The following is an 18,923-nucleotide window of genomic DNA, read 5'->3' as shown; positions in this document are numbered from 1 at the left end:
ACTTTTTCAAAATGATAGTATAGAGGCCACAGAAGTGTTTTCATAAAATTTAACTAATAAAAACAGTTTTATGTTAAATGGTGAACCCAATAACAAATAATTGTCATAATTTCTAGTTTTTAAGTTTTTTGAGAAATGATTGTAGTTTTGTTTTTATTGTACATATTGTTATCATTTCAGGAGAGCTGTTACTGGTTGAAGCCTCAACTTTTTTCCTCTTGAGCCTGATCAATCTTTTCATATCCATTGTGACTTTTTACATTTTTCAAAGATGGTGACAGTATCTCCCATCCCCCATATTCTTCTGCTTGTGACCTTGCCACTCTTCCATCAAGAGGTGGAGTCCAATTTCCTTTCCCTTGAATCTGAGCTGACCTTAGTGACTTGCTTGTAATCAGTAAAATATGAGGGAAGTGATGCTATGTGACTTCTGAGGCTAGGTCAGAAGAAGTCTTGCATCTTTTGCTTTGGTATCTTGGAATGCTTGCTTTTCAGCCGTTGCTTCTCAGGATGCTCCCTCTTAAAGCTGTATCACCATTCTATAAGAAATGCAGTCCCAAGATTAGCAGTGTCTCTACCTTCCAGTCGTCTGAGGAAGAGCCATTAGTGAAGAAGCCATTAATGAAGAAGTCCTTAGCTGTTTGAGTTTTCCCAGCTGAGGCACAGATATCCCAGTCTGTAGAGATGGCCATTTCTACTGTTCACTGTCCAAAGTTCTGAACTACATAACCCATGAGCATAATAAAAAAGTTGTTATTTTATCTGCTACTAACTTTGGGAAGGTTTGTTATACAGCAATAGATAATGAGAATAGTACTTAGTATCTGGAAGTAGGGTGCTACCGTAACAAAAAGAAAAGGACATAGTATCAGCTGGTGGGTGGACAAGAAATCATGAAACTTGAGATAAATTCATGGAGACTATGAGGGCTTGAAAGAAAGTAATGCCAGTATTATTTGAAACTGGAAATAAGAATATCTTTGTTATCTAGTGGCAGAAAGTTTAGGAAAACTGTCCACCTATGGTAACATGGAAAATAGAAAGTGTACTTAGTGAACTGATGCATCTGGCAAAGGAGGGTATGATAAAGAATGTCCAAAGTGTTTTCAACTGTTTCTTTTAGCTATACCTTATGAAATGTGGATGGGGAGAGAGGAGTTAAAAAAGAAATTCTTGTTTTCAAGCAGAATTTGGAGGAAATGTAAAGGGCTCAGGAAAGTTTTTCCAGCCTGCAAAGGTTCTCAAAGGGCCTAAGAATGAAGATCAAATCCAGAGCAAAGTTTGGAAAATGTGGTCTCAAGGTAAAAATGAAACTAAAGTGTAACTATAAAACCTTTTTTAAGATCTCAGAAAAATTTGAGGCCGCCCTCATAGATTCTCTTAGACACAAAAAAAAACCTTTCAGGAATCTTAATGGCACAACTTCCAGTTTTTCTCTGGTAAACAAAAGGGCTTCCAAGAATCTTCAGGACCTTGTCCCACAGCAGCCTCACAGAGGGCCCAAGGTACAGAAGGACTTATTTCAGTGACATCTGTGGGCATAGCATTTGCCTGAATGAGTGGGCTTATAAAATATGTTTTTGAAACATAAGAAACCTATAAAGCTTTTTAAAAGAATTCTATCAGCCTGGGGTGCCTGGGTGACTCAGTTGAGTGTCCAGCTCTTGATTTCTGCTCAGGTCATGATCTCACAGTTTGTGAGTTTGAGCCCCATGTGGGTCTCCATGCTGACAGCACAGAGCCTGCTTGGGATTCATTCTCTATCTTCTCTCTCTGCCCCTCCCTTGCTCGTGCCCCTCCCACCCCATTTAAGCAAAAAACACTGATATAAATACTTAATTTGTTGCGGTCAAGTTTGTAGAAAGACTCAATAATAGTGTAATGCCTTTTGCTTTTATATTTTAAATATGTATACCCTAAATGTTGATATTTTTTATTTTCTATTGTTTAGCATATTTAGTCAGAGTTTGAAAAGTTATAAGGAAAGCATTTCTGAAGGAGAGAATTGCCTTTCTGTACTAGTCTAATGTCTATTCTACTATACTATTTTGTTGCTATGGTAAGAAAAATAGGCAAAATAATTTGTAAGGATTTAGTATTTTTCCTTTTTAAATTTGTGATTACTAGATTATATCTGGTTTCTCCCTTCCTTTTTCCTGTCTCATATACTCAGCTGTTCCTTACAGTCTTTTCCTGTGATTCTGAATTATTTATAACAATGCTTAAATTGTTATAGAACATTGGTGTGGATTTTATTTTCTAACTAAGATACATGTAGGATCTTTAACTTTGTAGTTCCTTAGTATATGTTATGCATTATTTGTGATCCATGATAGAAATATCTAAAAATTATTACATGTGGTTTATCTTAGATTTCCAGCATCTAATCTATATCTTTTATTTTTAAAAAGGCAGACCATCTCAACAACTTTTAAAAAAATTTGTTCCTTCTTTAATTAAAAATATATTTATTGACCTTGCCAGACACAATCCTTAGTGATGAAGATATGGAAATAAAACAGAGCCCCAGTGTTTAAAGAGCTTCTGTCTCATAGGGGACATAAGTCAAAAGATGATTGACAATAAAATGTGCTCTGGCAAAAAAAATAAACAGCATATTATGGAAACATTTGGGGGATGGGCTTAAAAACCTAGCCTGCACAGTTGACAGAAGGCTTTCAGGAGGAGCTTTGGAGGAGATTAGAACTGGCTAAGTTTCATGAGTGCAGAAAAATTGAGATCATATTCTCCTCTGTCTCCTCACTGCCTACTACAGTGCCTAGAATGTAGTGCATATTTGATGGTGATTAAAAAGCAGGGATATCTACCTGAATTTTAATAGAGCATTTTGGGATGAGTTGAGAGAATAAGTGAAAGACACAGCCTGTAGAAAAGTTTTTGTCCTTGGAAAAATCCTCTCCTGAACCAGAGGCAGGCCTATTCATTCTCTCTCCCTCTCTCTCTCTCTTTCCCTTTCTCTTTCCTTCCCCACCCTCCATGATATCTACAGGCTTTGACCATTCACTGTCTATTGTTTGTAAGCAAATTGCTATGACGTCTTGGTGACTTGTCCTAGAAGTTAGACAATAAAATTTAATATTTTCAGCATCCCTGTGAAAAGGCCCTTCTCGTCTAAAAATTATGTTCATTTGTTTTTGTTAAAAGTGTTTTTATTGAAGAATAGGGGGGAAATAGAAACTTACTCCTTTCAGTCTTGAATAAAGTAAAAATGATGTAACTGGACTCATCATAAAACCTTTAATGATATAACTGGCTAATAACATCATTAGCCTGGAATTTTTGGCCTGGGCAAAAAGAGGTTAGGCATGTTCCCCTTCTCCTAACAGTGGTCCCATTGGCAAAAGCTCACCTTCAGATGTCAGGTTATCAGGCACTCCCTTTGCCATACATTCCCAAATGGCAGCCCCACTGTGGGGTCCTGGATCTTTCAGATGATTTAAGATTTACTCTCCTCAGAAGAGTAAGAGCAGCGGTGTTAATACCAGGTTACTGCTTGGTACTATACATGTTTAGAGAATAAAGACAGTCAGATTTCTTTGCATTTCTCATGAAGGAGAGGTTACAGTTTTTGTGATTAAGGATCTAAGTAGGGTTTGACCAGACTCTTTTTTTTTTTTTTTTTAAATTCATTTTTGAGAGACAGAGAGAGACAGAGCATGAGTGGGGAAGGGGCAGAGAGAGAGAGACACACAGAGAATCTGAAGCAGGCTCCAGGCTCTGAGCTGTCAGCACAGAGCCCGACATGGGGCTCAAACTCATGAACTGCGAGATCATGACCTGAGCCGAAGTCGGATGCTCAACCAACTGAGCCACCCAGACGCCCTAAGCACCTGACTTTTGATCTCAGCTTAGGTCATGATCTCACAGTTCCTGAGGTAGAGCCCCGCATCAGACTCCATGCTGACCGCATGAAACCTGCTTAGATTCTCTCTCACCCTCTCTGCCTCTCCTGTGACTCGGGTGCACATGCACATGTGCACTTACTTTCTTTCTCAAAATAAATAAATATACCTTTTTTTTTTCTTTTTAAATTCTGAAACACACACACAAAAAGTCCACTCAGGTATCAGGGTGGGTTGGAGGAAACAAAACTAGAGGTAGGGATGTACAGACTGTTTTTTCACTTCCTGTGTCTGTGTAACAAAATTATACCAGGAACATAATGGTGTAGAGCTTTTGTTATGCTGCTGGATTCCTTCGTTGCGGAATTTGGATAGGGTGTAGTGGGGATGGCTGGTCTCCACTCTGTGATATTTTATACCTCTGTAATAAAAGATATCACTCCATTATCTTCTGTATGGCAAATTATTATCAGAAGTTTGTTGTAATTCCTTTTTTTTTCTAGATGCCATCTATATATAAATATATATTTATTATGGGATTTGAATATAATACATCTATGTATGATACTTACCCTGCTTGATGCTTTCTGAGCAAGTCGAATCTGTGTTTTGTTACATTTTACTAATTATGAAAAGTTGTCAGCTATTCAAATATCTTCAAATATTTTTTTCTGTAATCTTTTTTACCTCTTTTCCTTACGGGTGTGTTACACTTTTATATTGTCACATAGTACTTGAATGATCTGTTCTCTTTTTTATTCATACTTGTGTTTTTTATTTTTTTTAATTGTGGTTTTTTTTTTTTTGTTTGTTTTTAGTTTACTCTGTGTTTCACGGTGAGTGATTTTTATTTACTTATTTTCAGGTTGACTGATGATTTCCTCACTGTGTTGAGCTTACTGATGAGTTTGTCAAAGGCAGCCTTTATCTCTGTTACCGTGTTTTTATTTCCATCTTTTGATTTGATTTGATTTGATTTTCTTTTATAGTTTCCATCTCTACTGAAATTTTCCATTTGTTCTGGGTTTTGGTCAACCTTTTTACACTGGAATATATTAACATATTAATCACAGATACTTTAAATTTCTTGCCTGATAATGCCACTAACTTTCTCATATCAATTTATTTCTTTGTTGGTTGACTATGTGCTTTTTTTTTTTTTCCTTCTTTTTTCATATGGCTTGTACTTTTTGACTGAAAGCTAAATATCTTGTCTATGACAGTGGAGACTGAGATAAATTTCATTCTGCTTAAAAATTGACATGCTTTTTTTTTCCTAGTCCTTTCATGTATGGGGAGAGCAGTTAAGTTAATATAGTCAGGGGTTTTGCTGGGGTCGGGTTTTGTTGTTGCTTTGGTATCAGTGCACTGTGGGCTTCAGATTTCTCTAGCATTATTTTGTGTTCAGAATAGAGGCTGGTTTGCTCAAGGGTTTAACCCAATATCCGGTCTATCTTCACCCCAAAGTCTTTAATTTGTTTCTAAGTCTTACACAGGGTCTCTTGTTACTATCTGGAACCTCCCCTAGAAGTAGACTCTTTATTTGTTACTTGATAATTACTGGCCTGGCAGTATAGGACATGGGGTGACATGCTTTGTTCTGAGTCAGCCTCAGTGTTACTGGAAGGTTGTTTCCCTGAGTGTCTTGGGTGTCACATTGTGAGCAATCCTGTCTGATCCCAGTGGTGGAGGACCACTAGTAGTAAATTCCAGATGTTTTTTTCTTCCTCTCCCTCCAGGGATGGAGGGCTTTTTTTCTGTTCTTTTCCTTCAGCTTGACTCTTCACCTGTGCCCTGAGGGCTACAGGGGTTTTTGACCTTTCATCCTTAGTTTCAGGTTTTTTGTTTTTTGAGGGGAGAGGGACTAAGTGGGACTTTGTGCTTTTTTCACAGTAGCTGCTTTTCCGGTCCTCCAGGCCTCCTATTTGAGGGAGGTCTCTCCAATCTCTTCTTCCCCCCCAACTTTTTTTGCCCTCTGAGGAATGTGAGAAGACTTATTGAGTAGATGAGCATTCATTCCCCTGATGTTTCTGTCTCCCAGGGATTCTCTATTCTCATGCTGGTTCACACTCAGCCTTTAGCAGTTTGTTAGAAATTTTAGCTGAGTCCTTATCAGCCTGTATTCCATCTGTCATCTGCTTCAGGTAGCCAAGTGCTCACGTCCTGTTTCTCCTTGGAGGTGTCTGTCTGTCTTAGATGAGCTCTCTTAGGGGCTCAAGAAAATTTGTAGATTAACTGCCTTTTTTGTTTGTGTGTGATGAGGTTGGAAACAATACTGTTTCCAGCTTTCTACATCTTATGTGGAAAGCATATGAGTAGGTCCCTCAATACATAATCACTATTAAACTGCATCACTTACAGTACTTACTGGATTACACATATGACCTGAAAGATCCACAGTTAATTACCACTTTGATTTTCCTTCTGATACATTCCTTTTAAATCTCTGGCAAGAGCCTGATAATTCCTCTTTGCAACACTTCCCTCCTCATTCCAAACATATCTCTAAGTCCTCTTCTGAGAGACACAGTTTGAAATACATTGGTGGGGAAAGGAAAATCTCATTTTTAAGAAGTAGAGAAATCCGGGCCCTAATATAAGCTCTTCTTTTATTGATTCATCTGACATCAATCACTTATCCAGATGAACCTCTTTTTTTAACTTTTAGAAAGGGATGTTAAAATGTTCACTACTCTTACAGGATTGTTTTACGACTCAAATGACTATGGTGTGTAAATGATCTCTGAGAAATGTAAAAGTCTATGCAAATTGTGATTTTTATTATTGCCTTTTCCTATATAATTTCTACTCATGAGTGCGTTTATTTTTACCAAGATTAAGTGGACCAGCTATAATCTATCTGACTTCCTGTTTTTGATTTATTTAAAGAACTTTTTATTATTGGTTAAAGGCATGGTAAGAGCTTGAATTGTTTTTTTTGTTTTAACTAACTTCTAATTTGAACCTCTCATGCTCTATTATATAGACTTCCCTGTTTTTCTTTGTGATCAGAATTTTCTTATCTCAAATTATAACTTTTTACCGTTAAAGATCTTTTTCAACTGTTAGTTGTCCACGTAAAGGTTCATTTGCTACCATTTGATTTTTTTGAAGCTCTGAATTTTTGATATGTGATCTTATTTCTTTTTTGTTTCTAATAAGTTTGTTGTAAAGTTTCTAGGCATCTTGTCATTAGTTGTTTTTTAAAAACTTCTTTGAAAAGACTATCTCATTTATTCATAATTTTTTTTGGAAAACTTGGTGACTCCATGGCTATTTTAGGAGAAGATTGAGCTTGGTTAACAAGTATTTACTAAGTACTCATCTACTTGCACTTCAGATGTCAGTAATCGTCCTTCATAGGGACTTAACAACCAACATGTTCTGCACCACTATGGTGGCAAACACAGAGAATCACTGGACTCGGCATCTCCCTCTACCACTGCTTTCTTCTTCATAGAAAATGTTGTTCCAGGTTTCCTTCGTTTCCTTCTATTACCTTGAACCCTTTTTGCAACTCACTTTTCAGTTTATTCTATTTCAAGCAGTATTTTTCCCCTCATATGTACACACATCTTATTTAAATTTTCTTCTTTTCTAAATATGGTTTAGTTATTATACTAAAATATTTCTCTTTTGCTCATACTTTTACGAAGAACCTCAAACAAACTTAATCACAAACGAGAAGGATCAAAATGCAATTACTACTTTACTTGTATTAAGAATGAAATATTCATACATTTAATGGAAATGAGACAAAATATAGTAATAGCCTGGGGCAGGGAGCCCCAAGAACCCCCGGAAATACAGTGAGTTACTAGAAAGATTCACAGAACTCAGCATATAGCCACACTTGCTGATATAATTATTATAGCAAAACTTATAAAGAAAAAAAAAGGCAAGGGAAGGATGGAAGAAAAAGCAAAAGGCTCACAGGAGGAAGTCTGGAGGATTTCAAATTTAAGCTTCCAAGAGCCCTTTCTTAGTAGGGTCACACAAGTTGCACTGAATTACTCCAGCAACTAGTTGTGGTCACAAATGTGAAACATCTACCAGGAAGCTCATTTGAGCTCAGTGTCAAAGGTTTTTATGGGGGGAGGGGGGGGGGGGCGCTAGTCATGTAGACACCCTCTGCCTAGTATATACTAAAATTCAAACTCCTAGAAGGAAAGCAGATGTTTAGTATAAACCATATTGTTTGTGCAAGCAGTTTAGACATAGTGAGCCACCATTTTGTGAATGGTGTGAACCCTCCTGAAATCAAAATTCCCAGCAACCAGCCAAAGGCTGTCCTTACACCCAGGCCTTTCTAAGGATGTCAACCTAAAGCCTGCGATGTTAACCTTTGTCTCTCTCTCTCTCTTTTTTTTTTTTTTTTTTTTTGTATACTGCAGTTAGACTTTGAAAGTCCGTCCAGAAAGCATCCAAAAGTTGTATTCAGAATCAGTACAGAACTCTGGTATGTTTCCTCATGTTCTGCTAATTGAATAAACACTAGCATTTATTATAAGCTATAAGAATCTTAGGAAATAATTTTCTATTACTTTTCACCTCAAATAGTATTTCTATTATTGTAAATTTAAAAGGCTTTTTTATTGAAAGCCTGGAAATTTTATAACATGTTTTCTTACATAAAAGAAATTCTAATTTTCAAACAACTGATTTGCAAATGAAATTTTATAATAAAACCTAGTTTTAGGATTTTCTTAATTGTAGTTTACACAGAAGGAAAAAATTTGAGTAGATTGTATTCACTGGGGAAGGCTTTAAGAAGGAAATTGAAATTGAACTGAAGCAGGGTGGGGGGAAAGGACAAAGAATATGCCAGGGAAACCCAATAGCATGACTAAGGGAAGATTGAGGATGAGTGGCTTGAAGAGGAGAGGTACTCGTGTATTACTATTCAGAAGCAAACAGAAACTCACAATTATTTTTTGCATCCATGCTCCTGAGGCACAGGATATATGTATTTTATGTTTTTGTTCATTCTAAAACTATAGGATGATCTACTTTTCTTATTTTTTTAATGAAGCATATTATATATTTCTTTTGTTATGTTTCATAATCTTAAACTATTTAACTCACAGGGTTGTTTTGAAGATGCAGTAAGATGTGTGAAAAAGACATGTGAAAGTATTTATGGCCATCATTTAAAAAAATTTTAACTGTCTCATCCTACTGAGTTAAATTAGGCATATACTTCACATATAATTTTATTATGTATGGAATTTCTGGGCACAGCACTTTGACGTATCTCCCTCAGCTTGCTCTTACTTGTTCTCCTGCTACCTGACTGAATATTCATGCTGTTACAGAACCTAGTCTGGATCACCCAGCGGAAAAGCCAAGCAGCATTCAGAGATCTTGGGAGGCGGCAAGTTTATTTCACACCAGCAGGCTCAGAGGAGATCACTCTCCAGAGGTCTGAGCCCTGAGTGTGTAAGCAGAGGGAACAATTTATAGTCCGTTACTTCTGCATTCCTCATTAGTCGTAATTTGGCATGGGCAAGTGGGGTAGGAAGAAGAACCCGGAAGGGGAGTCTGGTCAGAGACTGGAATTTCCCTATCAGTCCTGTTGGCCATCTAATAACAGATTTTTTCCCTATCAATGCCAGAAGGTCTTCTTGCTGCTAAACATTACAGTTCTTTAATTCTATAGTGTAGCATAGGTGTCTAGTATTTATATATGTGTTGGTTTTGGTTTTCATGCTTCTTCATATCATATAGTTTCCTTATTTGGCCTTTGTTTCCTGTGTTTTCCTCTGGCACACCACTCAACTATTTGGAGAGCAACTTTTATAAGATCCAATCTTCAGTACTTTAGTTTCCTTGCAATACTTTTTATGGTTAAAATAGAATTTAAAAGTGTTGTCAATTCCAGGATAGCAAAGCTATATAACAAAAGTCCTTTCTTTGTGCTAATAAGAGAAGTAAAATATTTCATGAGTGCCTAGTGCCTAGCCTAAAGCTGTCTTACACATTGTTATTATGTATGACTATTTGACTCATTATGAAAAATTGAGTATATTATCTAATTCTTTCAAATGTAAGATATATTGCAAGAATTATTAGAAATTCAGCTAAATAATCATTGCCTGATAATACAATAAAACTTTTGGTAAATATCTAGATAAATCATTAAAAATTTTAGGCCAAATATTTGAATATGTCACTGATCACTCCAAAAAAAGCCACGTGGTTGTTAACAATAGCTCAGTAATTGGCTGATTTATTCTCTTCTCTCCAGATTTCTGATGTATGTAGAAATATCCTTAAAGTTCATTAAATAATACCTATTAATGAGCAGCAGAGGGGCAGACAGAGAGGTGGACACAGAATCTGAAGCAGGCTTCAGGCTCTGAGCTGTCAGCACAGAGCCAGGTGCAAGGGTCGAACTCACGGACTGCAAGATCATGACCTGAGCTGAAGTCTGATGCTTAACCGACTGAGCCACCCAGGTGCTGCCTCCCCGCCCCATTTATTCTGTTTAAAAGCCAAGAAGCTGTGACTTGGTAATAGTTTTTATAATTCTGTTCTCCTTAATCTAATAAATTCTAAAACTCATTGGGCAGTGATAGGAAACCATATTTCAGATGGAAAATGTGTGAAGTGTCTACTTTTTAGGATGAAGTAGAAACATACATGAGGATAGCACCTATTTATGTGTTTGATTAACTAGTTTTCAGAATAGTTCCTTTGTTATTTATATTTTGAAATGTTATCTATATGTTAAAACAGGATAGTAATACATCTGATCATGTGTTTACTATCAGATTTCAATAATCATTACAAAATTATCTTTACATTTATGTCACTTGCATATATTCTATAAATGACAAATATGTGTTAGAGAATTATACTGTGTAAAAGAAGTCTAATACAAAATTGAGTACATATACATTAGGTTTAATATAAATTATTTTCAGAAGAATGCTTGCTTTTTGTGAATTTACAAGAATACTTATTGAACCAAATATTATTAAATGATTAAAATGGAAGAAGTAGCATCTTTTGTACCATAAATTGTTTAAAGTATAATTTCATTAAAATAAAGAGAACTTAATTTTGTTAATTAGCTTATTTTATTTTTAATATTTTTTAAAGTTTGTAAAGAGAAAGAAGTAGCAACTCGTCATAGAGCTAACCCCTAAACTAAGGCAAATACTTTTGTCTTGTGAAGATGGCTTTTCTTAGACAAAACAACCAGAGCTTTAACTTAATACTTAAACAAACTGTGCTTATATTTCAAGGGAAAAGCTATTTACTTTGAGATTCAGTTTAAGAGCTCTTCATAAAACTGGGAAAAAGCAAAGCCTTAGCTGAGATAGAACTTGATTGCTACTGATAAGGACATTTCTGTTTCTGATCTAGTGATCTTTACATCTAAATTTCTGAATAAAAAAAAATTAGTTAGAATTTATAGCTAGAATGAAGTTAAATTAATCAAGGTATTTGTTTTTGAAACAATTATATAAGCTCATGTTTTAGATTGCTTTTCAGTACATATTCTTGCTTGAAAGGAGCCAATCAAATGGGAAATATTGAGGAGACAAGGCACAGAAAGAGATTGTGTTATAAGAATAAGACTATTCTTTTTATAGTTTTCTATAAAACATAAAATACACTTTATTTCCTTGTACTCATATACTTAAAAATCATTGTACTATGCTCAATTTTAGGCAACCAGTAGCTATAAGTAATAGATTTCCCAAGCAGAAACATTTTCCTCTCTGTCTTCTATGGGCCAAGTCATTTTTCTGTCTACTATCTTTTAAAAGGCCAAAATTGAATTTTTCAACTTAGTAGTTACTCTTACTCTCAGTGGATTCTTTCTTCTTGGTTCTGAAGGTTCCTATTAACATGGTACAGACTCCACAAAATTGTAAGGTATAAAGTAACTGATGTTTGGGGCTGAAGGTGACTTTTCAGATCATTTAGTCAAACACACAGTTATATTACATTTAACCCAGGTGTCACTTGAAGCCTTCTACCAATCCTGTGGCCTCTGTAGTATTGCTGCATATATGCCCTCAGGGATTATATGCTCGTAGTTACTTCCAGCTTCAAATTTGGACCCAGGGGACTTTTCATCTTACTTGCACTTTATCTACTAATCATTTTCTCTGTGTTTGTTATAGACCTTGGCAATAAATGGTGTGATTGAATTGTAATCAGTTGGTACTAGGTACTAATACTAGTACATTAGGTACTAGATCATTCATGTACCTATGAGAACCAAAGTAGTGGACTGTGTATTTGACCTATAAAATGTGTGTTTTTATTTAATTTTCACCTGGATTTCTTGGTGTTCTAGGTAGAAAAGCAGAATATTTTGTATTTGGTTTATATGTTGTCCTTCATTTTTAGATCTGAGATATTAAGTGATAATTAAATTGAAGATTACCTTTAATCATTTACACCTTAAAAATAGGGTACTGGGATAAAAAATAGACCAGAAGCTGATAGACCCAGAAGCTGAGCACTGTAAAATTACCATTGGATATTAATATATGGTGTCATCGTATGTCCTTGCCTTCTGTTCACAAAACATTTTTTATCCTCACACATGAAGTCTTTTTTTAAGGAGAATCCCAGTTAAAATATTTTGCATCATAAATGCCTTGACATGGAACACACTTGTACTTGATATAATATGCTTGCCTGAAAATGTACTTAAGATATCTGGGTTGTTATTGTAGCTGTCATCATCTCTGATAAGGTATCAGTCTTTCTCATCCAGAACCAATTTATCAGGGTTACATAGTATTTCTAATACAAATCAGAAATTTGTGGCTTTTGTATTTTTAATACAAATCAGAAAAACAATAAAGTGTGGGGATATGAAAATCCCAGATTGGGACACTAGACACCGTGATGCCATTTCCCCAACCAAAAATTAAAGTTTGCAGTCTGAAATTAGAACTAATGTAGAAAACTAGTGTGTGTCTTGATTTTGCATTAGATATCTTTAGGCCAAATTGTCAACTTATTTATCCTTCCCTACATGCCTGGCTCAGTAGGTGCTCAGTAAATATTCATGAGCTTGAGTTGAATTTGGAGTTAACATGGCTGATGGTGTTTTACTGCCCACCTGAGCAAAGCCAAGAGTATGACCTAATATACTTTTCCACTGTTTAGGATATATCACTCTGAATATGTTGCTTCTCCTACCAGCACAGCTTCTTTTTCTTCTAATTGCTGTACAGTTAGATTTTTCTGAAAAAAAATTCGACAGTAGTAAACCATTTCTTTAGTTCTGCTTTAGTATCTTGATTTATAGAGACTATACTTTGATGGAAATACAGGCATTTCTATTCTGTGAAAAGCCACTTAGCCCAACCTCATACCACTCCTTCCCTAAAATTCAAATTTTCAAAATGGAAACCAGGAAGCAGTAATTTTTGTTTGTTTTACAGCAAATTTCTTCAAGGCCTTTGAAATAGTAAGCTTTCTTAAATACATTAAATGTTATTTCTAGAACATTAACTCCTTAACTGGGCTGGAGGGTAGATAAACTGAAAACTAAATTGTTGAATTACTATCAAATTAAGGTCAGAAATTAAAATAAAGCATCTCTTAAATTAAAAAAGCATACCTACTGGCAAGTTCTTATGAATACGTGGTGCAAAATATATAATTATAATTGTATATTTATATATATAATTTAAAATATATATAAAATATATATATATAATTATAATTAATGTAAAAAATTGTTGCTGGCAGTTAATCATGACAGGAACTGGCAAAACTATTCACCAGGTAGTATCTAGGGGCTCTTTGACAGCTTCCTTTCCTTATTGTGAAAGCCTTTATCCAATTACTTAATATTGTGCATGTGTGTGTTTGTGTGCTCGCACATGCATGTGTGAGTCAGTGCGTGTGCATGCCTGCGCTGAAGGGCCAGGTGCTATTTTTGCTGTTAGTTACTTGAAACTGTAGGGTTGAACGCATATATTTTGTAACCAGAATATGTCCACTCCTATCTGTACAGTAGATGAGGACAGAAACAGCTAAGGTTAAAATGAAAAACATAGTGAAGTTACTCATCTTTAAATCATCCATAATGAGGTCTGTACGTATTAATGTAATGTGATCTCTTTTTCCTTTGTCAGTCCTCTTCTTGCACCTTAATACTCAGAACTGCTTCCATGCTAATTTTTCTCTTTTGCCCTCATCATTGATTTTGTTATCCTCAATAGGATGACTCTCCAGTCCCTCTCAAGCTTTAATCTTCTCTCTCCATTTGGTCTCTTGGACATTTACACTTGTGTATCAGTCTGCCACTTTCAATTCAGGGTTTTAAAAGCAAAATCACCCCACCCCTAGCCAAACCTAAACAAAGAAAATGTGAAAAAACAATAAGAAACTTGTTTGTCCCTTCTAGATTTCACAATTCTTTTTCTGATGTAATCTTTCTTCTATCCTCCCAGGATTTGAAATGAATGTTTGACTCCTCCCCCTCTCTGCCAACATCCTCCAAATGATTTTTGCCTCTTGCTACCTTCCCTGATACCAGACTAATAGTTCCAAAATTATTGCTTTAATCATGTAATTCCTGTGCTCAAAAATGTTTAATGATTTCTTAGTACTTTCAGGAAGAAATCCACATTTCTTTACCTGGCATCAAGTTTCATGATTATCTGCTTCTATTAGTTCCATTAGTTTCTACTCCCATCTGCTTCAGTCATGTTTGCTAGAATGTTTTCCTGTGTATATACATTAAAGCTATGCTTAAACCCAGTACTTTAAAACATCCAGCCCTTTCTCAGTCACATGGCTTTGGAAATGTTTCCCTGATGTTTTCTAACGGTCAAACCTGTTAAACTTAATCCATCTTTTGAGCTATCCTAGATACCATTTTCTTCATAAAGCCTTTCTTGATTCCTTCAAAGGATATACTTCTGTATAGGAGTTACCTTTTATTTATGCATATATGGCAATGGCTAAGATCAAAAATAAATTTTAATTATTGGCATAATTTGTTACCGCTATACAGTTATAAGTTTCTAGTACCCAGCACAATGCCTAGTGCATTTCATATAAACATTTAATATATATGGAATGATTAATTATTTTGGTGCACTTCATTTGAGTGGAAGACAGAATAGTATAATCACCAAAAGCAGCCAGTGTCTTTGGAGTCAGAGAGATGAATAGATAGTTTGTATCCAGGTTCTACCTTTCTTATGCCATGTGAGCATGTAACATAAGCACTATGTTAATGAAACTTTCTGAGGCTCATTTCCTGACTTTTAAAATAAGTGAATTTTTATTAAAGTATAGCACACACACACACACACACACAATGTAAACATGTATAAATATTTTTAATTCATTCATCCTGTTACTTTGCTCTAATTGCTTTTTTTAAAAAAAAAGATTATATATTTTGGGATAGAGAGCAAATTTATTTCACTGAAGTTGATTGATTGGCCCATTTTCTATTGAGATACATCTCAATTTTCTACTGAGAGTACGATCGGAGAGGAAGGCAGTATCAGAGAAAGTAGTCATAGCTTTGGAGTCTGTCCATTGCCAAGAGGTGATGGCAAGAAATTCATCCCAGGTCACAGTGTTATTCCTTGACTGCCTCTTTGTATTTTCTTCCTCCTCACCAGACTGAGTGGAGCATGCATGGGAAAAGTATAAGTTGGTTTTTTTCTAAGGTATTATGATAATAAGTAATAAATTAATTTTTGCCTGAAACGTTCTAGACTCTATTCCTAGAGTGTTCCCAGATATCACTACCTTTAATGACCAGAGTTCTTTTTATTTTTTGTTTTGTTTTTTAACAGCAATTTATCAACAGCTCACATAGGTGATTATTTAAATAGGTTCCATTTTCATTATTCAGTACCTTTTTTGGCATATTAAAATTTCTTCTCAATTTTTAAAAACTGAAGTGATGTCTAAAACCAGTTGCAGTGACAGGAAGGTTATCACCATTTTAATTTTGTGCTACAACAGTTCTGGATGACTCAAGAACGTATTCAAGCATTCTTGGTAACTAGTTTGACAGAATGGATGGCTGTTCTTGAACGTGTATAAAATGAAGATTTTTTTTTCCAGAAGTTGCATTTTATATGTTTCCACTTAGGTTCCTTGGATATATTTTCAACCATTCAGAAATGAATTGTGAATTCACAAACCATTGAATTTGGGTTTGTATTAAATACTTAGGGTTAAAGCATTGTTCTTAACTGTGTTCATAAGTAATAAATTCCAGGTTTTAGGGTGAATGGAGGTATTTATATAAAGTTATTTAGGGGCGCCTAGGTGGCTTAGTCGGTTAAGCGTCCGACTTCAGCTCAGGTCATGATCTCACTGTTCAAGGGTTTGAGCCCCGCGTCGGGCTCTTTGTTGACAGCTCAGAACCTGGAGCCTGCTTCAGATTCTGTGTCCCTTTCCCTGCTCCTCCCCTGGTCACACTCTGTTACTCTTTCTCAAAAATAAATAAACATTAAAAAAATTTTTTATTTTTATTTAAATTTATTTATTTAAATTATTTATTCATTTATTTAAATTTGTATGTTTATATTTATATATATTTACATATAAATTATATTTATGTAAGTAAAGGAATATTAGCTTGCAAAAAAGACCACACAGAAAAACGTCATTTTTTAAAATAGAGGTATAATTGACCTGTAACATTATATTAGTTTTAGTTATGCAGTGTAATGATTTGTACATAGTTATAATTTTTTTTTCCTTGTGATGAAAACTTTTAAGATCTAGACTCTTAGCAACTTTCAAATAAGAAAACATCATTCTTGGGGTGTCTGCTGGTTGGCTCAGGGGCTTAAGTGTCTGACTCTGGGTCTCAGCTCAGGTCATGATCTCACACACAGTTCATGAGTTTGAGCCCTGCATCCGGCTTTCTGCTGTCAGCTCGGAGCCCACTTTGGATCCTTTGCCCACCTCTCTCTGCTCCTCCCCTCACCTCAAAAAGAAACAAACATTAAAAAAAATAAAGACAGTATCATTCTTTTTTTGTTGTTTTATTGTAACAAAGATATCATTGGCAGGTTGGAAAGAGCTTCTACCTTTGACAGTTGTAAGTAATATATTTAACTTTGAAAGGAGATATGCTTTCTAATGTTATATTGTGGAAGAGTAATGTAAAGTGATAGTATATTAAGAAAATACATTTAAGGATAAAATAAAATACTTTCAATATTTTTTTTTCAACGTTTATTTATTTTGGGGACAGAGAGAGACAGAACATGAACGGGGGAGGGGCAGAGAGAGAGGGAGGCACAGAATCGGAAACAGGCTCCAGGCTCTGAGCCATCAGCCCAGAGCCTGACGCGAGATCGTGACCTGGCTGAAGTCGGACGCTTAACCGACTGCGCCACCCAGGCGCCCCACTTTTAATATTTCATATAACCATTTAGGCTCTTGAATTTTAGTCTGTGTACTTAAAAAAAAAGTTAACAGAGAAAGGTAATGTGAGTAAATGAATAGGGTATCAAATTAGTATTTTCCTGATCTACAAAATAGTGAGCACTGTCTGAATAGCTACCAAAGAACAGAAATCTAAAAAAACAGTAATGAGACCTATAGTAAGTAGATGCTTACAAAAAAAGAATGGTCATAGACACAGATTTTTCTCTTTTTTTGTTTCTTATTTTTGCTATTAGTGTGTTTTATGATTTACCTTTACTTGTGTAAATTACTTTTGTACATTTGCAATTTACTTTTGTCACTTTTTGTAATCTTTCTCATTCTTAAATACTCTACTTTTCTCTTTATCTAGTTTCTTCTCTTCCTTTTTTGTACAGGTTCCCTTTCATGTTCTTTCTTTTACATTGTTTTCTGCACCTTTTTAAAAAGTTTGTTTATTTGTTTATTTTTACTAATCTCTGCACGCAGTGTGGGGATCAAACTCATGATTCTGAGATCAAGAGTCCCACACTGTTCTGAGTCAGCCAGGTGCCCCACTTTTCACACCTTTTAGTACTTTTATCTTTGGCTTTTTCTTATTAAATTTGCACACATTAAAAAAAAAACTAGAAACAATGTAAATTCAATCATATAGCATCTCTTTATAAGTAAAATTTATTTTCTAAGTAACATACTAGGTCATTGTGGTTTTCATAATGCCACCCTGATCCTTTCCAAGCACTGAAATTCTTCAGGATGTTGGAGTCGCAAGGAAGAACAATACCAAGAGTACTTCACAGGGGGGCGGCAGTGTGGGTGGGGCTCTGTGGCTCTGTATTTCAGGCAGCATCTGATTGTTATTTGGAAGTAGTCACTGATGTGGTATCCTTAACCTGTTTTCTAGGCTATTCATATGTAATTGCTGAATAAAGGAAAATTTAATTTAAATGAGTAGTTATAAAATTACGACATGCTCTTATTATATTTTTGAAAAGTTTATAAGTGTACTCTTTGCCTGTCTTGCTGGGTTTAAATCCCATTTGAATCATTTACAAGCTGTCTCATTTTGGACATGTTTCTTAATTCCTCTAAAGCTTTTTCTCTATTAAATGGGGCTAATAATAATATGTATCTAATAGAGGTGTTAGGATTAAATATGGTAATTGATATGATGATGACTATGCGTATTGTGATGAGCATGAGGTAATGTATGGAATTGTTGAATCATTATATTATACATCTGAAACTAAAATAACACTGTATGTTAATTATACTTCAGTAAATATTTTTAAAATATGATAATTCATATAACGTTTTTAACACAATCTGGTGTGTAGTAAGCATTTAATAATGTTAGCTGCTGCCTCTGCTATTGGTATTATAACTAATACCCTACTATTTTTATTAAGTTCTTGTATTGCATTTGAAAGTTACTCTCAACATGAGGCATAAAAGTTGGAAAAGGATATAATAATTTCTGTGGGGCTGCTGTTAAACTGTTTTTGGCTCAACAAGTTATGTGGAAATTGTAATTTTTATATGGGAAAATATGAATGAGTTTCACTGCAAGACAAATGACTTTGCCCTCCTAATTTTGTTATACTTTTTTCTTTTCTTTTTGCAAGCCACTACATTGGATATTTTAAGTTTATTCTTCTCAATTCTTACTTT

At 35.0% G+C, this 18,923-nt stretch overlaps 1 protein-coding gene across 13 annotated transcripts in view; it reads left to right on the top strand.

Annotated features, from left to right (window-relative positions):
- Positions 1–18,923, top strand: part of SSBP2 (single stranded DNA binding protein 2) — a 309,255-nt gene that overhangs the window by 130,938 nt on the left and 159,394 nt on the right. For 2 of the 13 annotated variants that reach the window (XM_053224492.1, XM_053224495.1), the window contains one exon: positions 8,258–8,322. The exons of the other annotated variants lie outside the window; for them this stretch is intronic. The gene's annotated coding sequence lies outside the window, so the exon portion shown is untranslated. The remainder of the gene's footprint in view (positions 1–8,257; positions 8,323–18,923) is intronic. 13 annotated transcript variants of the gene reach the window in all.

Source organism: Acinonyx jubatus, chromosome A1 (assembly GCF_027475565.1).
Source record: "Acinonyx jubatus isolate Ajub_Pintada_27869175 chromosome A1, VMU_Ajub_asm_v1.0, whole genome shotgun sequence".
NCBI lineage: Eukaryota > Metazoa > Chordata > Mammalia > Carnivora > Felidae > Acinonyx > Acinonyx jubatus.
The sequence above is the reverse complement of the archived record's forward strand: the minus strand, read 5'-3'. Positions and strand labels throughout refer to the sequence as shown.